Source organism: Leucopleurus acutus (genome assembly GCF_964270905.1).
Source record: "Leucopleurus acutus genome assembly, chromosome: 11".
NCBI lineage: Eukaryota > Metazoa > Chordata > Mammalia > Artiodactyla > Delphinidae > Leucopleurus > Leucopleurus acutus.
Window position 1 is genome coordinate 3,054,188 of NC_139152.1, and position 22,181 is coordinate 3,076,368.

At 39.9% G+C, this 22,181-nt stretch overlaps 1 protein-coding gene across 1 annotated transcript in view; it reads left to right on the forward strand.

The window, feature by feature from the left end:
* Positions 1-22,181, forward strand: part of RAD52 (RAD52 homolog, DNA repair protein) — a 58,207-nt gene that overhangs the window by 1,292 nt on the left and 34,734 nt on the right. Inside the window, exon 2 of the mRNA XM_082850738.1 lies at positions 5,290-5,432. The gene's annotated coding sequence lies outside the window, so the exon portion shown is untranslated. The remainder of the gene's footprint in view (positions 1-5,289; positions 5,433-22,181) is intronic.

The window sequence follows — 22,181 nt, forward strand, 5'->3', positions numbered from 1 at the left end:
AGAGTAGAGCATTCTTTATTCTGGCACAATAGCCAGTTTCCTACCCACTCACCCTAGAGGGAAGTTGTGCAAGTTGGCAAGACCCTCCCAAGTTCTAAAGATGCGTCATCAGCATCCAGCTACTTCATCTTAAATATGAATGGACAACCAGGGACTGTTAGGTGTTTAAGGGAAGTCTGCAACTTGGGGCTGGGGAAGGGAGGGAGAGGATAAGGAGAAAATGTGACCACAGAGGAAAAAGAAACTTCAGAGGACTTAAAAATATGCTCACAAACTTTTATTACAGGTATGAAACAAGGATAATGTACTCAGATAAGTAACAATCCAAGAACAAAAAGTAAGTCTTGAAATTAGAAATAGGAAATTGCCAAAATTATAATTTCACTGGAAGTGTTGAAAGGTAAAGTCCGTGCAATTTTAAGAATAGAAGAAATACGTAAAGAGATGGAAATTGCAAGAGAAAATATAAGAAAAATAAAAAGTCTATCCAACAGGACTAATACCACAAGAGAAAGAGAAAAGAGAGTAAATAAAAGATGGAAAGTTACCCCAAAAATAATGGAACAAAATTTCCCAGAGCTGAAAATGTCCATTAGTGGAGAACAAAAACAACTTTGTGAAATGTTAAAACTCTAAAGATAAAGAGAAGATCCTGAATTTCCAAAGGAAAAATGTGACCCATAGGGACCTCCCTAGTGGTCCAGTGGTAAAGAATCTGCCTTCCAATGCAGGGGACGCAGGTTTGATCCCTGGTCGGGGAACTAAGATCCCACATGCCGTGGAGCAACTAAGCCGGTGTGCCTCAGCTAGAGCCCACATGCCACAAACTACAGAGCCCACGCTCTGGAACCCATGCACCACAACTAGAGAGAGAGAACCTGCATGCCACAACTGGAGAGAAGCCCACACACCTAAAGGAAAGATCCCGAGTGCCGCACCTAAGACCCAACGCAGCCAAAAATAAATAAATAAATAATAATAATTTTTAAAAGTGACCCGTAAAAGAGTAAGACTCACACTGCGATTAGAATTCTTACCAGCAACACTAGATATGAGAAGATAACAATGACCTTCAAGTTTCTGAGGGAAATATTTCTTTAACTTCAAATTCTAAGAATTTTTTTATTAAAAAAAAAACTCTATTCCTAGCTGAATTATCATTAAGAGAGCAAAATGAAAACATTTTCAGATATGCAGAGACTCATAAACTCCAACTCCCACATAGGCTTTTTTTCAAAATTTAAAGATGAGATAGAAATGAGGTTTCTGACAGCATCACTATCCAGGATTCACTAGATCTAATTCAATAGTAAAGGGAAATCCCAAGAGCTAGGCTAGATTGGGATGGAAGGATAGGAGTTCTGGGAGAGGATTCAACTGAATAATTACTATGATAGAAAGCTTAGAAAATGCTGGTTTCTGATGTTCAACTTTTAGACCAAACCTGTTAGTAAATTATAATCTTGCTGTAGTTGAAGCATAGTTTATACCAATGTTGACAACATAAAGGTAAAAAAATACAGCTGGCAGTTTAAGATGTGAAACATAGGAAAGGTAGAGGTAAAGGGAAAAGCACTCGAGACGATGTGTATAGTTGGCAGAATAAGAAGCAGTTGCTAAAGTGTACTGTTAGAAGTAGGAAAAGTGACCAGTGGAGGAGCAAGGAATTATTAGGCTTACTGAGAGGATAGGAAGAAACGAGGTACAGGGTTTATAATTAAGCTAAATCGTCATCAAGAAATAATAGAAGACTTAATATTGTTAAAATAAGCAGTACTCCTCCATTTGTTCTGCACATTCTATGCAATCCTATCAAAAATCCCAGCTGCCTTTTTTTTTTTCCCTAGAAATTGACAAGCAGATCCTAAAATTCACATGGCAATGCAAGGGACTCAGAATAGCCAAAAGAATCTTGAAAAAAAAAAAAAAGTTGAAACACTCATTCTTCCTGCTTTCAAAACTGACTGCAAAACTACAATAATCAAGATAGTGTGTTGTACCAGAATAATGATAGACGTATATATCATGGAAAAGAATTGAGACTTCAGAAATAACCCACACATTTGTGGACAGTTGATTCACTGAGAAAATAGTCTTCTCAACAAAGGGTGCTGGGACAGTTGCATAACCACATGCAAAACAATGAAATTGGACCCCTACCTCACTTACGCAAAAATTAATTAAAGGAACTTCCCTGGTGGCGCAGGGAATCCGCGCCAAGGGAAGGGACATGGGTTCGACCCATGGTCCAGGAAGATCCCACATGCCACAGAGCAACTAAGCCCGTGCACCACAACTATTGAGCCTGCACTCTAGAGCCCACGAGCCACAACTACTGATCCCGCGTGCCACAACTACTGAAGCCCATGTGTCTAGAGCCCATGCTCCACAACAAGAGAAGCCACCGCATTGAGAAGCCCACACAGCACAACGAAGAGTACCCCCACTCACCTCAACTAGAGAAAGCCCACACGCAGCAGTGAAAACCCAACGCAGCCAAAATTAATTAATTAATTAAATTTTTAAAAACTTAATTCAAAATGGATCATAGACCTAAATATAAATGCTAAAACTATAATACTCTTAGAAAAAAACAGGTGTAAACCTTCATGACCTTGGATTAGGCAATAGTTTCTTAGCTATGAAACCAAAACCGTAAGTGACAAAATTTTAAAATTGGACTCCATCAAAATGGAATATAGAAAACTTTTGTATATTCAGCTTTAAAAAGTATGGTGAGCCTTGAAGACATTATACCAAATGAAATAAGCCAATCACAAAAGGACTGTATATTGTATGATTTCATTTATATGAGGTACCTAGAATAGTAAAATTCATAGAGACAGAAAGCAGAAGGGTGGTTGCCAGGGGTTGGGGGAGGGCAGATGGGCATTTGCAAGCCAACCAAACCTGCCAACACCTTGATATTGGATGTCCAGCCTCCAGAAATGTGTGAAATAAATTTCTGTTGTTTATGCTGCCCAGTCTGTGATATTTTGTTACGGCATCCTCACCAGACTAATACAGATTTTGGTACTGAGAAGTGGGGTACTACTGTAACAAATACCTTAAAAATGTGGAAGGGGCTTTGGAAGTGGGTAATGAGTGGAGGCTGGAAGATATTTGAGGTACATGCTAGGAAAAGCCTAGATTGCCTTGAAGAGAGACTCTTGGTAGAAATGTAAACGTTAAAAGGTGACTGTAGTGAGATCTCAGAAATGAGGCGCATGTTATTGGAAACTGGAGGAAAGGTGACCCTTATTATAAAGTGGCAAAGAACTTGGCCAAACTGTTTCCTAGTGTTCTGTGGAAGGTAGAAATTAAAAGTGATAAACTGTGATATCTAGCTGCAGAGATTTCTAAGCAAAGTGTTGGTGGTGCGGCCTGATTTCTTCTTACTGCTTAAAGTATACAGGAGGTGAGAGATAAATTAAAGTAGTTGTTAAGCAAAAAGGAACCAGAACCTAAAGATTTGGAAAATTCTTAGCCTATCTACAATATTGTAACTTGCAAGAAATATATACTGGTGAGCATTTTGTAATATGCTTAAATGTCAAATCACTATGTTGTACACCAGAACTAACATGTACATATAATACAATACATCAACTATACTTCAATTTAAAAAAAGGAAATATACATTTGGTCATTCATATGACCAAAATATATCTCATATTTGGTCTTCATCCAAGGTTCTTGACTCACAGCTCCCAAAACCCTTGGAATTTCCTGAGGGATAAGAGCAACGGGAACTTCTCCTGTCATAATGTTTGGTCTCTACTCCTCAGTTCCTGAAATCACTTTCAGAGTCATAAAGGTAAAATGGATGTCTTGTTATTTGTAACAAGCCCCTTTCTACCACAACAGGATTTATGTTAATGAGGTGACTTTTGGAAAGCCCTAAGTATGGGGACTTGTCAGCAAAGAAGCCAACCATGAATACAGGATTGGAACTTTCAGTCCCACCCCCTGACCTCCAGGGAGGGAAGAGAGGCTAGAGGTTGAATCAGTTGCCAATGACCAATGATTTGATCAATCACGTCTATGTAATGAAGACTCCACAACACTCAAAAGGACAAGGCTCAGAGAGCTTCTGGTTGGTGAATACCTGGATAAGTGGGGAGAGTGACACACCAGGAGAGGGCGTGGAAGCTCTGCGCCCTTTCCCCATAGCTTGCTCTATGCGTCTGTTCCATCTGGCTCTTCCTTTTTTAATATCCTTTGATAACAAACCAGTCATCCAGTATGTAAAAATGTTTCTCTGAGTTCTATGAGCCACTCTGGCAAATTAATCAAACCCAAGAAAGGGGTCATAAGAACCTTTGATTTATAGCCATCAGTCAGAAGTACAGTCCACAAGCTGGACTTGCAATTGGCATCCTGAGCTGGGAGAGATTGTTGGAACCTCCAGTTTGTGGCCAGTTGGTCAGAAGCACAGGTAACAACCTTGCTTGCATATGGCATCCTGAGAGGGCAAGAGGGGTGTACAGCGGTCTTGTGGGACTGAGCATTTAACCTGCAGAACCTGATGCTGTCTCTGGGTAAATAGTGTCAAAATTGAGCTGAGGTGCAGGAGACCCAGCTGGTACCCAGAGACTTGCTCCTTGGTGGTGTTGGGAAACCACCCCAACTCCTCACATGTTGGAATTAGGTGTAGAACCCAATTACTATCCATATTACGATAAAAGAAGTATGTTCTGGAGAATACATCAAGGGTGTAGCTGGATAGTCATTTGATAAAGAGGTCATGGGTGCAACTCATGGATTTAATCAGTCATCTCATAAGTAACCAGGAATAGAAATAAGATTATACCAGTAGAAACACTGCCAGTTTGAACTAAGGGGCATAGAGACAACAAAATGGAGGAATACTGTCAGGCTTCTGGGAGTCTACAGGATAGGACAATAGAGCTACCTGGCTGCCAATTCACATCACCCTTCAAGAAAAGCGAGAAATGACACCAAAAGTGATTCAGAGAGCAACAGGGCTGCTACTCCAGCCACCAGCCCAGAGAGTACAGGTCTGGGGGGCAAGCTGTCTCCTTGGTTTCAGTGGAGCCTGCTACCAACCAGTGCCTCAGGAATAAAGCTGATGCCCAGGGCTGAGGGGCTGGAGCCACCACCCAGGGCCAAGGGGATGAGGTTGCCACCCCAGTGGGCCTGGAAGGCAGAGCATTGAGCCCAAAAGGATTACTCTTGGGCCTTAAAATCTAATGAAATTTGCCTTGCTGGGGTTTGTACTCGCTTTGGACCCATTTCCCTTTCTTCTTCCTGATTTCTCTCTTTTAGAATAGAATATCTCTCTATGCCTGTCTCACCAGTGTATTTTGGAACCACATAACTTGTCTGATGTCGCAGGCTCACAGCTGGCAAGGAATTTTGCCTTCGAGTGAATCATATCTCAAGTCTCAACCATACCTGATGATATTCAGGTGAGACTTTGCACTTAGAGTTGATGCTGGAATGGGTTAAGACTTTGGGATGGGGTGAATGTGTTTGCCTGTGAGAAGGACAAGAATTTTGGGTATCCAGAGGACAGAATGTTTTGGACTGAGCTGCATTCTCCCAAAATTTATGTGTGGAAGCCCTAACCCACAATGTGACTATATTTGGAGACAGGGCTTTTAAAGAGCTGGTTACGGTTAAATGAGGTCATATACAGTCTGTGGTATTTTGTTATGGCAGCCCTAGTAGACTAATTCAGACACCACCAGGAAAGTGAGAAGACAATACACAGAACGGGAAAAAAATTTGCAACCACATATTTGATATTATATCCAGAATATGTAAATAATTCTTAAAACTCAACAATAAAAAGACAACCCATTAAAAAATGGGTACAGGATTTGAACAGATATTTCTCCAAAGAAGATATATAAATAACCAATAAGTACATGAAAAGATGTTCAACATCATCAATCATTAGGGAAATGCAAATTGAAACCACAGTGAGAAACCACACCCACTAGGATGGCCATAATCAAAAAGAGTGTAACTGTTAGTGAGGACTTAGAGAAATCAGAACCCTCATACACACCTGGTGGAAATGTAAAACGGTGTAAATGCCTGACAGTTCCTTCAAATGTTGAAAATAGAGTTACCATAAGACCCAGCAATTCTACTCGTAGCTGTATACCTAAAAGAATTTAAGATATCCACACAAAACCACAAACTTTTGTATATGAATATTATAGCAGCATTATTCATAGTAGCTGGACAGTGGAAACCAAATCATGAATCAATTCAAAAAAAATAATAATTTTTAACAAATTGCTGACCTGCAAGAAAGTAAAAGAATTGCCCCCAAAGACTCAGTGGCTTATAAACTGCAAATATTTATTTTTAAGTTAGTTGGGATTTGACAGCTGGAGGGAGGGGCGGTCAGCTGCTGTGCTGTGCTCGAGGTACGAATCAGTTCCACACATCTCCCATTCAAGGAACCAGACTAAAGGAGCAGTAGTCACCTGGGTTGTATTTTCCTCATGATGGCAAACAAGCATACAAGAGGCTAAGCCACAGAATCACTTGAAGCTTCTGCTCAAGTGTGTCATATGTCCTGTGTGCTCACACTTCATTAACCAAAGCAAGCCACGCAGCCAGGTCCAACATAATGGTGTGGGAAAGTATACTCCTTTCATGGAGTAGAGGAAAGGAAGAAAAAAGGGAAGGAAAAAGACATGCCTTTCCCTTTAAGAAAACTTCCTAAAAAATTGTGCACACCACTTCTTTTTATATCCCATGGTAAGAGCTTAGTTCATGGTCATTCCTTGCTGAAGGGCAAATTGGAAATATAGACTTTATTGTGGATGGTCATGTACCCAGTTAAAATTAAGAAGTTATATTACTAAAATAAGGAGAAAATGACTATTGAGAAAAGCTATCAATCTGCCACAAACTTCTAAAACAATTAGCTGATATTTAAAAACTTAATAGGGACTGCCCTGGTGACGCAGTGGTTAAGAACCTGCCTGCCAATGCAGGGGGCATGGGTTCGAGCCCTGGTCCGGGAAGATCCCACATGCCGAGGAGCAACTAAGCCTGTGAGCCACAACTACTGAGCCCACGTGCCACAACTGCTGAGCCTGCATGCCACAACTACTGAAGCCTGCGTGCCTAGAGCCTGTGTTCTGCAGCAAGAGAAGCCACCGCAATGAAAAACCCGCGCACCGCAACAAAGAGTAGCCCCTGCTCACCGCAACTAGAGAAAACCCATGCGCAGCAACGAAGACCCAACACACCCAAAAATAAATAAATGAAATAAATAAATTTATAAATAAATAAAGACAGGGAGGATAGAAAAGGCAATCTCCTACTTTAAATCTACTTAGAGTCCCTTAAGGAGAATCTAGAGAAAGGAGGTAAGCATCTGTTCATATAATGGGTTCATATAATGGGTGAGGACTTTCCAAACTAATAAGAGACATAAATCTATAGATCAGGAATCACTAAGAACAGGACCAGTAAAAAGAAATCCAATCTAGATGCAGTGTAGTGAAACCGAGAACATAAAAGACAACACATCTTAAAGTCAGTTGCATTAGTTTCCCATGTCTGCTGTAACAAAGTGCCACAAACTAAATGGCTTAACATCACAGGAATTTATATAGTCTCATAGTTCTGGAGGCTGGAAGTCCAAGCTCCAGGTGTCAGCAGGGCCTTGGTCCTGTGACGGGGAGGAGAGAACCCTTCCCTCCCCTCCCTAGTTTCTGGTGATTTGCGGCAATCCTTGGCATTCCTTAGCTTGCATCTGCAGCCCTTCAGTGCCTGCCTCCCCGTCACATGGCATTCCCCTTTTGAGCGTCTGTGTCTCTCTTCCTCTTCTGATAAGGCACCCAGTTATATTGGATTAAGGGCCCACCCTTCTCCAATACGGCCTTATCTTAACTAATGGTGTCCACAATGACGCTCTTTCAAAATAAGGTCACGTTCTTAGGCACTGGGGATTAGGGCTTTAACCTATCTTTCTGAGGAATACAATTCAACCCATAACATGAGACAAATAAATATCAGCTTACTTACAAAGGAACAGTAATTGGCTGATGACAAACCTATGAACACACAAGGGAAGCTGGAAGACAGAATAATCTCTCCAGGTGCTGAGAGACAGTAACTGTCATCTCAGAATTGTGTACCCAGTAACACTAATTTATGAAATCAAGGACAAAATAAAGACATTTTCAAGTAAACAAAAGCACATGGTTTATTACCAATTGATCTTCATTAAAGGAAAATCTAAATGATACTTCAAAGGAAAATAATCCTGCAGATGAGGATCCAGAGGCATACACAGCTGCAGTGTGTGCCACCAAAAGGGGTACAGGGGGACTTAAAAGGGCCCAAGCTAAAACCAGAATCTGACTACCAAGTGGGAAGCATGTCCACACTGATAGGAACCCAGGGTTTTTCTTCCCCCTGGGGGTCTCATGATCATTAACCATCTGTGTCGGCAAAAGGCAGTCTTCCAGCTTTCGTATCAGATGGAGGCAAGGGTAAAAGTTGGTAGGAAACTTACATGACTTGGGTGCGTTCCTGTGAGTGGGCTGAAGCTCAGTCATGCGGAAAGGGGAGGGTAGGGCTGCGGGCCTGAGACGGGACTGACAGAATGGAGTCAGTGAGGTTCAGCCACAGCGTCACTGGGGACCATGCCAAGAGCAGTTTATTCAGGTGCTTGAGTTGAAAGTTTGATTAATTGGTTCAAGAGAGAATGGGATGGGTGGAAGTACAAGTTGTGAGTATTAGCAATTCTTTAGAGAATTTCTGTTATAAACAGGAGTGGGGAAATATGAGGTCAACATTATTTTCCCATGTACCTTTCTCCTATTCCCAAATTCCACCTGACGTCATCCACTTCTGGTTTGGGATACTTGTACGTGGAGGCATACTGGCTGGTTTAATAGTTTGGGATTCCCCCTTTATTACCTATTTTATTTGCATAATGAGAAGATAACTAGACTTACGTATTAAGTGTTAAGTATCTCGTACAGCATTTTAACTCCAAAATGGCAGAGAGGAGTATGAGAATAGTTTTTTAATCATTATTTCACCATACACAATATTATCTAACTTTACCTCTTATATTTGAAGTTTTTTATACCTGATTAATGTCCATATTTATGTGAGGGTGAAAAAGAATTTACCACAGTAAGGTTTATAGTTATAGTTTTATGTCAAATTATATAACCACAAATACTAGAGGGCAGTATAGCAGAGTCTCAGGTGCAAGGGCTCTGGAATCAGACTGCCTGGGTTCATATTCTGGCTTAAGCTATCCAGGCCCTATTTCCTTATCTAAACTGGAGATAATAATTGTAAAGGTATTATAAGGATTAGATGGGGAAATACATGTAAAGTGCTTAAACTAGTAAACACTAAGTATATAGTAAGTTCTTGATAAAATTAACTAGTGTTATTACTAAGCAGTGAATCAGCTGTCAGTAAGAGAAGACCTGACTTACAGTGGCTTAAATGAGAAGGGTTTGTTCTGCTCACACAGCAGGCACCCTGAAGATAGGTGGCTGCTAAAGTTTGCTCATTTCTACAATGCCAGGGCTTGGCCTTACTTCAGTTCCCTTGGACTTTCCCTCACGATTACACCATCACCAATCACCACATTCTCAAACAAAGGCATTCAAAGGCAGAAAGCAGGAGGCAAGGAAACAGAATTTCTGCCCCTGCGCCTTTCTCTTTTTAGGGAGGAAACCACCACTCTGTGTGTTGTGTTGTGTTCTTCAAGATTGTCTTAGTTTGAGAAAGCCCTCTGGCCAATAAATGGAGGTGCTGGCTTTTGGTGGTCAGGCAGTCCTAAGTGCACTGATGTGGTCCACGTGAGGCGCACGGATGGGCGAGGCACCAGCTTGCTGCTACAGCTGTCTAAAGGGCATCTGATGTGGTACATATATACCTGGAATACTGCTCAGCCGTAAAAAAGATTGAAATAATGCCATTTCGGCAACATCGATGGACCGAGAGATTATCACACTAAGTGAAGTAAGTCAGACAGAGAAAGACAAATACTATATGATATCACTTATATGTGGAATCTAAAATATGACAAATGAATTTATCTACAGAACAGAAACAGACTCACAGACATAGAGAACAGACTTGTGGTTGTCAAGAGGGAGGGGGTTGGGGGAGGGATGGATTGGGAGTTTGGGATTAGCAGATACACACTACTATATATAAAATAGGTAAACAACAAGGTCCAACTGTATAGCACAGGGAACTATATTCAATATCCTATAACAAACCATAATGGAAAAAAATTTTTAATAAAGGGCATCTAAAATCTTACACATTGAAGAACACACTTCTAGGGCTTCCCTGGTGGCTCAGTGGTTGAGAATCTGCCTGCTAACGCAGGGGACACGGGTTTGAGCCCTGGTCTGGAAAGATCCCACATGCTGCGGAGCCTGTGCACAACAACTACTGAGCCTGCGCTCTAGAGCCCGCGAGCCACAACTACTGAGCCCACGTGCCTAGAGCCCAAGCTCTGCAACAAGAGAAGCCACCGCAATGAGAAGTCCGCGCATGGCAAGGAAGAGTAGCCTCCACTCGCCGCAACTAGAGAAAGCCTGCACAGCAGCGAAGACCCAACGCAACCAAAAATAAATAAATAAATTAATTAAAAAAAAAAAAAAAGAACACACTTCTAATTTCTACCCCCAAACCTACTCTTCCCACATGTTCCCCATCTCAGTAGGTGGCAACTCCATCCTTCCTGTTACTCAGACCAAATGTTGGAGTCCTCCTTAATTCCTCTGTCTTACACATCACATTCAATTACACTGTAGTTAATTAATCCTGTCAGATCTACCTTCAGATTCTGTCCAGAATCCAACCACTTTCATCACCCCTGTCATCACCATGCTGACCCAACCCACCATCGTTTCTTGCCTGTATTATTTCAGTAGTTTCCTGACCGCTCTCCGCTTTCTCCCCCACCATCCTTTTAAAAGCTAGATCATAATTATGTCACCTTCTTGCTCAAAACCCTCCAGTCTCAGTAAAGCCCAGTTTCTTCTCGTGGCCTGTAACTCCTCTAAGAGATGTGGTCCTCTCCGACTCTGCCCTTGCCTGCTGCTTGCCCTCTAGCTCAGGCTGCCCCAGCTGCACTGACCTGCTTGCTGTTCTTTAGTCATGCCAAGCATGCTCCCACCTCAAGACCCTTCTGATGGGCACAGTCTTCTGCCACAGAGCTTCTAGAGCTTCTAGTGAGCTTGATTCCTCACTTCCTTCAAGTCCCCGATGTCACCACCCTGAAGTCATCCCTGCCCCTCTCCATACTCCCTGCCCCCCTCACTGTTTTAGTTTTCTCCATCTAACATGCTATATACGTGTATTTATATACATGGATGTACTATGCTTCTTTATTTATTTTCTTTCTCCCCTCAGAAATGTAAGTTCTGTGAGGGAAGGAACTTTCTTTTTTTCCCTGTTTTACCCCTAGTGCTTGGAACCTATTAGACGCTTGGGGGAAAAAATGCTGAATGAGTAAATGAATGAGCGAACAATATTATTTAAAAAAAAAAAAAAAAGCTAACTGCCTGATGACCAGACTGCAGCCGTGACACAAACTGCTCCATCTTTTTTTTTTTAACAGAAACCATTTTATTTATGTATTTATTTATTTTATTTATTTTTGGCTGCGTTGGGTTTTAGTTGCAGCATGCGGGATCTTTCTTTGCAGCGCATGGGCTTCTCTCTAGTTGTGGCACACGGGTTCCAGAGTGCGCAGCCTCAGTAGTTGCGGCATGCAGAGTTAGTTGCCCTGCTGCGTGTGGGATCTTAGTTCCCCGACCAGGGATCGAACCCATGTCCTCTCCATTGGAAGGTGGATTCTTAACCACGGGACCACCAGGGAAGTCCCAGCAAACAATATTGAACATTCAAGTTGCTTCAAGCTTTGTGTGTACAAGGCTTTGTGCATTTTCTTTCCGTGTTTTATGATTAATACCTTTTATGAATAATTCTCAAAATGAGATTATTGAATAGGAAGGTAAAGGCATTTTTTGGCTTTTAATAAAAATAATCAAATTGTTTTCCAAAATATTTAAACCAGTTATGTAGAGGGCACCAGTTATATGATGGTCCTGCTAGGCATTCTACGTTTAAACTTTTCCATAAATTTTGTAGGAAAGACTAGAAAATTTGATTATTTTTCCATATTTATTTATAACCATCAATAGTACTGTTACTTTTTTCTTTTCAGTTTTATTGAGATATAATTGACATACAGCACTGTATAAGTTTAAAGTGTACAGCATAATGATTTGACTCACATACATCATGAAATGATTATCACAATAAGTTTAGTGAACATCCATCACCATATGTAGATACAAAAATTAAAGAAAAAGAAAATTTTTTTCCTTTTGATGAGAACATCAATGTATTTTTAAATAAATTAATTAATGTAATATAAATATTACTTTAAAAAATTAAAATCTCACCCACAGGCTTTCTCAGGTTCTTTCACCTTTTTGGTTCTGACCTATCCTTAGCTGACCTTAATTAAAGGTGAACTTAGTAACCTACTTTAGACAATGCTTCCTATGTTCCTCCACTAAGTATCATACCAGCCTCACAAGTTCTGGATTCTAAGTCCTGTTTATTAGCTTTTATCGTGGTTATAGATTCTCATGCTGGAGGGAAAGGCTGTTTTCTCTGCCTCCATGACTATATGCCCTTTTTAAAAATACCATGCCCCTGCCCGCAATACGTTCTTTATCCTCTAATAATATGAATACAAGTATAGCTTATATATGCACACTTGAGTATACTTTATACAGCTGTAAATATTTACATAGAATGAGAGTAGTTATATATAATCACACATGTATTTTTTGTGTTTCAAGATCTCAGCAAGGGATGTACCTGGCTTTGGTTATCGATGAGAAATGTAGCGAATAGAACATTCAAATTACTCTTATACCCCATCCAAAATAACTCAGTTGTTAGTTCACTTTCTTCAGATACCACCTTGTCTCATGAGCCACCTACTCCCAGATGTTATTCTAAATTACCATTTGCAGTCACTTCTCACAATGCCCACTCCCAGCTGCCTTTCTAATTCAACATTTCACAGTTCCTGCTTTGTTGCTGTTCTTTCTAGTTGTCATTTTAATCTGAGAGCTAATTATCTTTGTCAACCACCATTCCTCATAGGCCAAACTTTCAAACTGCAAGGCTTTCAGGAAGTCATTTGGTTAAATATTCCCTCATTTTTGGTTACAAATGCCTTGCTTTTTATTTTAAACTATGGAAAGCTTCATGACTGTATTAGATTGTGCTAAATAAGAATCCAGTGACCACACTAATCAGCAAAATGATTGTGACTCTGGAAACCAGGACTAAATTGCAGTTATATCACTGGAAGTGTAGGTGGGATGTATGAAGACCTTTCTCAGTGCTCACTGATGTGACATTTAAGTCAATAGAATGGAGGTAACAGTTCCTAAATTATCATCTATAGACAGACAGATAGATAGATATAGTTAGATATTGTGCCTAATAAACCTTTCTACATAGTTTCTTCATTTTGCCCCTTCTAGATTTTGTACTTCACACTTAATATTTTAAAACCTGCTTGTTGTTTGCATTCCTGTAATGCAAATAACATGTTCAGTTGTGAATATATATAAGTGAATATTTTCATGTTTTATCTAGCATTTGTCATACATAATTCAATTAGCACAATCCCACCAAATTCTCATTTAAATAAAATTATTGACCATTTTACTTTTTTTTTTTGCTGTACACGGGCCTGTCACTGTTGTGGCCTCTCCCGTTGCGGAGCACAGGCTCCGGACGCGCAGGCTCAGCAGCCATGGCTCACGGGCCCAGCCGCTCCGCGGCATGTGGGATCTTCCCGGACCGGGGCACGAACCTGTGTCCCCTGCATCAGCAGGCGGACTCTCAACCACTGCGCCACCAGGGAAGCCCGACCATTTTACTTTTGGTATGAATCAATTCTCATTGTTGGAATGTTAAATGATTCTTTGGTGTTCCTGGGATGCAAAAAAAAAAAAAAAAAAAACCCCAAAAAACCCCTAAAAGCATGTATTTTTTTTCCTACAAAACTCACTAATTCTTCATTTGTTCAACAACTATTTATTGAATTTCTGCTGTGTGCAAAGTATAGTTCATGATAGTGAGGATATAGTGGACAAACTCTCTGCCCCCACTGAGCTTGTATCCCTATAGGGGTACTATATTACTAGTATATTACCAGTATTTACTATTAATATAGTTATACTATAACTATATTACAAAGCTATAGTAATCAAAACAGTATGGTATTGGCTTTAAGACAGGTACATAGACCAATGGAACAGAATTTGGAGCCCAGAAATAAACATATACAGTCAACTAATATTTGACTAGGGAGCCAAGAATACTCAACAGGGAAAAGATAGTTTCTTCAATAAACAGTGCTGGAAAAACTGGATATTCACATGCAAATAAATGAAACTGTATCCCTATCTTACACCACTCACAAAAATTAACTCAGAGTGGATTAAAGACTTAAATGTAAGACCAGAAACAGGAAAACTCATAGAAGAAAATGTAGGGTAAAAGCTTCTTGACGTTGGTCTTGGCCACAATTTTTTGAAACACAAGCAACAAAGCAAAAATCAATAAGTGGGACTATAGGGCTTCCCCGGTGGCGCAGTGGTTGAGAGTCCACCTGCCGATGCAGGGCACACAGGTTCGTGCCCCAGTCCGGGAGGATCCTACATGCTGCGGAGAGGCCCGCGTACCACAAAAAAATAAAAAATAAAAAAAATAAGTGGGACTATAACTAGGAGCTCCCTGGCAGTCCAGTGGTTAGGACTCAGTGTTTTCACTGCCATGGCCTGGGTTCAATCCCTGGTCAGGGAACTAAGATCCCACAAGCTGCGTGGCATGTAAAAAAAAAAAAAAAAAAACAGTGGGACTATGACAAACTAAAAAGCTCTGAACAACAAAAGAAACAATCCAAAAAATGAAAAGACAACCTATAGAATGGGAGAAAATATTTGCAAACCACATATCTGGTAAGGGCACTAATATCCAAAATATATCAGGAACTCCTACAGCTCAATAGGAAAAAAACAATCTGATTAAAAATTAGAGAAAGGAGCTAAATAGACATTTTTCTAAAGAAGACATACAAATGGCCAACAGGTACATGAAAAGATGTTCATCAGAGAAATGTAATTCAAAGCCACGAGATATTGCCTTACAACTGTTAGAATGGATATTATCAAGAAGACAAGAAATAACACAGTTGACAAGGATGTGGAGAATGTAAATTGCTACAGCCACTATGGAAAAAAATTAAAAATAGAACTACTATATGATCCAGCAATTCCACTTCTAGGTATTTATCCAAAGGAAACAAAAACACTAACTTGAAAAGATATCTGCACCCCCATGTTCATTGCAGCATTATTTACAATAACCAAGATTTGGAAGCAACCTAAGTGTCCATGGACGGATAAATGGATAAAGAAGATGTGGTACATATATACACAATGGTATATTACTCAGCCATAAAGAATTAATGAAACCTTGCCATTTGTGGCAACATAGATGGACCTTGAGGGCATTATGCTAAGTGAAATAAGTCAGGCAGAGAAAGAGAAATACTGTATGATCTCACTTACATGTAGAATCTAACAAAACCCTCAAACTCATGGAAACAGAGTAGATTGGTGGTTAGGGAGTGGGGGTGGGGAAGGATGTCTGAAAATGGTCAAAGGGTACCAACTTCTAGTAGTAAGATGAATAAGTTCTGGGGGTGTACGTACAGCATGACGACTGGTTAATACTGCATTGTATACTTCAAGTTGCTAAGAGAGTACATACTAAAAATTTTCACCACACACAAACACACAAAGGTAACAATGTGAGGTGATGGATGGGTTAACTAACCTTTTTCTGGTAATCATTTCACAGTACATATGTATATCAAATCATCATATTATACACCTTAAACTTACATAATGTAATAAAGGAAAAAAAAGAAAAATGTGTAAATATATATTGGTCTCTGTCCCTGCTTCCCGGCACAGAGCTCCTAAAACTCTTGTATCTTCCTAAATGATAAGAGTGCTAAGAGCATCTTTTGTTCTAACATTTGGTCGTTGACCCTGGTTCAGTGACACAGAGCTTTAGGAATCCTTTGACATTTCCTGCATGATAGGAGTGTCTTTTGTTCTAATGAGGTGACTCTGGGTGGGCTTCTAAATAACTTCAGGAGGGGGGCAGGGGAGGTGCTGGTCACCAGAAAGACCAAGCCATGATTAGAAGGTTGGAACATTTAGACCACACCCCCCCCCCCATCCTCTGAGAAGACGAGAGGGGCTGGAGACTGAGCTAATGATCGATCATGCCTATGTGATGAAGTCTCCATAGAAATCCCAAAATTGGGGTTTGGAGAGCTTATGCTTGGTGAACATATCCATGTATTGGGAGGGTGGCACACCCCAACTCCATGGGGACAGAAGCTCCTGCGCTTGGGACCCTCCCGACCCACTTCCTACATATCTTCTCATCTGGCTATTCATCTTGTATCCTTTATCATATCCTTTGTTACATAATAAACTGGTCGACCTAAGTAAGTGTTTCCCTGAGTTTTGTGACCTCTTCTAGCAAATGATCAAGTCCAAAAAGGCCAGTAGGGGGAACCTCTGATTTGTAGACAACTCAGACAGAATTGGTGGATAGCTTGGGGACCTATTATTTGCAAATGGCGTTTGAAGTGAGGGGCAGTCTTGTGGGAGTGAACCCTTAACCCGTGGAGTCTGCCTGTCTCCAGTTAGCGTCAGAACTGAATGGCGTTGTAGGACGCCCAGCTGGTGTTGTAGAGAATTGCGTATGTGCAAAACCCACACATTTGGTGTTGGAAGAGTGAGTGTGTCAATATTATGAGAGTAAAGGAGAAATGCACAGGAGGAAGGGGGTAGTTTTTCCCTTATAGCTTCTCACTCATTTCATTTCGTTCTTTGCAAAGTCACCTTACCCGAGACGCCTTCCCCAAATCATCCCTCCATCTAAACGGCGCCGCCCCTGCCTCCGTCTTCGTCGTAGCCCCTCCTCTACCGGCCACACCGCACAGTTTACTTGCTCACCCTTCCTCTGCCTTCTAGGATTCAAGCTCCAGGGGTCCTGGACTTCGTTCTTTGCTCCCTCCTCAGTGCCTGCATTGGTGTCTTTCACACAGGAATGGCTTAATACATATTTATTTGATGAAAGATGAATAAATGAATGAATGAGAAATACTAACCATTTACTATACTATGGGAACCCTTAACTGGTAAAATATTTTGAAGTGACATGTTACACAGCACTCTACACAAAACAGAGGAAAGCCACGTATCTCACACGGAAGCTTAAGACCATTTTAACAACATAAATGAACACTGTCCTTTTAAAAAATTGTTCTTCTATGCCCAGCAAAGGAAAACCATCAACAAAATAAAAGGACAACATGTGGAATGGGAGAAAATATTGGCAAATGATGTGACTGACAAGGGGTTAATATCCAAAATATACAAACAGCTCATATAACTCAATATCGAAAAAACAAACAACCCAATCAAAAAAATGGGCAGAAGAGCTAAATAGACATTTTTGCAAAGAAGACATACAGATGGCTAACAGGCACATGAAAAGATGCTCAACATTGCTAATTATTAGAGAAATGCAAATCAAAACCACAATGAGGACTTCCCTGGTGGGGCAGTGGTTAAGAATCCACCTGCCAACGCAGGGGACACGGGTTCGGGCCCTGACCCAAGAAGATCCTACATGCCGCGGAGCAACTAAGCCCGTGCGCCACAACTACTGAGCCTGCACTCTAGAGCCTGCAAGCCACAGCTACTGAGCCCGTGTGCCGCAACTACTGAAGCCCGTGCGCCTAGAGCCCGTGCTCTTCAACAAGAGAAGCCACTGCAATGAGAAGCCCGCACACCACAATGAAGAGTAGCCCCCGCTTACCGCAACTAGAGAAAGCCCGCGCAGCAACGAAGACCCAATGCAGCCAAAAATAAATAAATAAATCTATTAAATAAAAATAGGACAAGGAATACCTGTATACCCTTTACCCAGATATGCCTTATAGTTAACACTTTACTCCATTTGCTTTATCTGTGTTCTATCTACCTACCTATCTGCCTATCTATCCATCCATCTATCTATCCATCCATCTATCTATAATTAAAGGGTGAGTTTCATCCATCGTGGCTCTTTAACCCTAAATACTTCAGTGTATATTTCCTAAGGATAAGGGTCTTTCTCCTCTAACATAACCATAGTTGTCAGCTTTATAAACTCATAAGATTACCTTGATTTCAGAATTTAACCTATCATCCATATTCCAATGTGATCAACTGAGCCAAAAACGTCCTTTATGGCATTTTCCCCCTCCAGCACAGGATCCAGCCTAGGGTTGGGTACTACATTTGTTTGTCAAATCTCTTTACCCTCCCTGATCCTGGGACATTTTCATAGCCTTTATCTTTTCTGACACTGACATTTTGAAGAAGGCAGTGTCTACCACCCCTGCGCCTAACACACACTTTTTCTCTTGTAACTGAACGTTCCTCATTCTGCATTTGTCTGATGTTTTTTGTGATTAGACTGACGTTATACATTCTCTGTTGTAACACGGCGAGGGGATGCTGTGTCCTCCTCAGGGTGTCACATCTGGAGACAATGTCCAGTTATCCTCACTGGTGATGTTAATTTGATCACCTAGTCAAGGTTTGCCCAATTTCTCCACTGTACTATTACTGTTTTTTTTTTTTCCTTCCTCCTTTGCAGTTTATGTCTATGGGGAGACAGTTTAGGATCATGCCAGTATTCTCCTCATCCAAATTTCCCCTCAGATTTAATATCCATTGATGATGCTTGCCTGATTCAATCTTTACCACGACAGTTGCCAAATGATAATTTTCCAACTCCAGCACCTCCTCAACATTTGCCAGTTGACCCTTGTCATTCTGCTATTTTTTTTTTTAATTGGGAAGAACTCATCAATTCTTCTCAGTACAACTTTCCACATATCCAAAACGTCAGGTAATCTCTCAGCACCGTTTTTCCCCCTGTACACATTCCATCTGGAGCTCTTCGTCCTCTCCTCCACTTCAGACTCGTGGTCCCCTGGCTGCTGCATGGCTGCCTTCCTGAGATTTTCACTTCTTATCATCTAAGGAATTTCATGGCCTTTTTTCTGTGTTGGATCCTGTTTCCTGAGTCCTGTGCCTTCCTCTTTCTTAGTTTCCTTTTATGTTTTGAAGAGAAGAGACATTCTTCTCTAGCTTTCTGAGAAAAGGTAGGCAACAAGTTAATTTTTTTTGAGCATATGTGTCTCTAAAAATATCTTTACTTATTCATTCACTTTACTGATAATTTGGGTATTGAATTCTAGGTTAGAAGTTATTTTTCCTTGGAATCTTTAGTGTCTTTTAGCTTCTGTTGCTGCACGGAGGAAATCTAAATGCAGTCTGATTCCTGATACTTTTGATGTAACCTGATACTTTGTATGTAACATACTTTTTTGGTTTTCATTCTGAATATTTTCATTTAAATTATTTCCTCTACCTCTTATGGTATAAAATTTCTCAGTGTAGCTACTTTTTAATTCATCATTCTGAGGTCTGGGGTGGGACCTTTCAATATGAAGACCTATGTCTTTCATGTCTGAAGAGTTTTTTTGTGTTTTCTCTGTGTTAATTTCTTCCAGGTGTTTTCTTATTCTCTCTTTCTGGAATACCTATTTGTCAGATGTTGGACTTGACTGATGCCTTAATTTTCATATTGTTTCTCTTTTATTATCCATCTCTTTGACCAACTTTCTGAGAGATTTTTTTAACCTTATCTTCCAAACTTATTAGTGAAATTTTTATGTTAGGTACCATATTTTAAATTTCTAATTGCTTTCTTTATCTAATACATTTTTTCTTTTTTCTTAGAGTATACTGTTTTGTGAACAGAATACGTATATCTTCTTATCCTAGAATGTTATTATGTTTTCTTTGGAAAAATGTTTTTCTGTTTGCCTTCTCTCTTGGATTCCTTTTTCCTTTGCTTTAATAGCTTTTATCTCAAAGATATTCCCTGTGCTCCTTTACTGTCTTCATATTTAAGAATGAGGTACTAGTCATCTCATGGGAAGCTTTCTGAGTGTATGGAAGTTCTCTGATTTGCCTCATTGTAGGCAAGCTTTTAAAAATTATTTTATTTTAATTAAAAAATTTGAAATTGCAGTAAGATACACATAATATTTACCATCATAGTAATTTTCAAGCGTACATTTAAGTGTACATCTCAGTAGTGTTAAGGACATTCACATTGTTGTACAGCCAGCCTCCAGCTCTTTTCCTTTTGCAAAATTGAAATTCAATATTCATTAAAAAACAACTGTCCCTTTCCCCCTCCCTCCAGCCCCTGGCAACCACTCTTCTACTTTCTGTCTTTATGAATTTGACTACTTTAGGTATCTCCTGTAAGTAGAATCATACTGTGTTTATCTTTTCGGACAGGCTTCGTAATGTCCTCAAGCTTCATCCATATTGTCCCAGGTATCAGAATTTATTTCCTTTTTAAGGCTGAATCATAGTCCATTGTGTGGACACACCACATTTTGTTTATCCATCATCTGTCAGTGGACACTGGGGTTGCTTCCGCCTTTTGGCTATTGCAGATAATGCTGCTATGGACATGGGTGTGCAAATATCTGTGGGTGTGCAAATATGGGTGTGCTATGGACATGGGTGTCTGTAAAGACTCTGCTTTCAATTCTTTTAGGTATATAACTAGAAATGGAATTGTTGAATCATACGGTAATTCTATTTTTAATTTTTTTGAAGGCCCACAGTTGTATTTGCACCATTTTACATTCCTATCTGTAGCGCACACTATTCCAATTTTTATACATCTTTGTCAACATTTGGTATTTTCTGTTTTTAAACAGTAGCCATCCTAATAAGTGTGGGTAAGCTGTTTTAAGCGTATAGTTTTGGGCCCTGCTTTTTCCACAGAAAATGATCTTGAAAATTCTTTTTTCCATGTCAGTAGTTTTTGTTTGTTTGTTTCATTTTTAGGCCATGCGGCATGCGGGCCAACCAGGGATCGAACCTGGGCCCCCTGCATTGGGAGTGTGGAGTCTTAACTACTGAACTACCAGGGAAGTCCCCTCAATAGGCATTTTTTTAAACATGATTTTTAATGGCTGTACTATTTAACAGATTCCATAATGTAACATTTTAATTCATTTTTAGTAATTTTTCAGGGTATAAATAATGTTGTGCAGAATATCCTTATAAAGAAATCTTTGTGTACATCCCTGATATTTTTCTTAGTTGCTAAGGTCCTACAGGTTGAATTCTTGTATCAGAGGATATATGTTTTTGATATATAGTCCCAGATTGCTTTCCTGAAAGGTTGCATCAGTTTATATTCCTACCAACAGTATGAAAGTATCATCCACACTGAATATTATCAGACAAAATTATTTCAATGTAAGATCATAAATACAAGGTCAGTAAGACTATATACATCAACAGATAGCAGTGGTCAACTCTGAGAATAGTTCTGGTTTTGACATATGAATGGTTATGTAAAATGCTAGATTAATTTTTATTGTTTGTATTTTTCAGTAAGAACATATGTAATAATTATATAAAAATAAATATTTCAATTTCCTAACAAAACGGAAATGGTTGAAATTATATACTTATTTTATTTTTTAAAAATATTTATTTATTCACTCAAATTATCTACTTCTAAATGACAAGATCGTGTAACTCTAATATGAAATTTTCTCATAACTTTTTCTGAGAGCAGTGCCACGTAAGCAGTGCAAGAAACCTTGAATTTTACCTTCTTTATTTTTTAAAAATTTTTTTGATTTAATTTTATTATTTTTTTTTATACAGCAGTTTCTTATTAGTCATCACTTTTATACACATCAGTGTATACATGTCAATCCCAATCGCCCAATTCAGCATACCACCCCTGCCGCGTCCCCCCCCCCCTTGGTGTCCATACGCTTTTTCTCTACATCTGTGTCTCAATTTCTGCCCTGCAAGCCTGTTCATCTGTACCATTTTCTAGGTTCCACATATATGCGTTAATATACGATATTTGTTTTTCTCTTTCTGACTTACCTCACTCTGTATGACAGTCTCTAG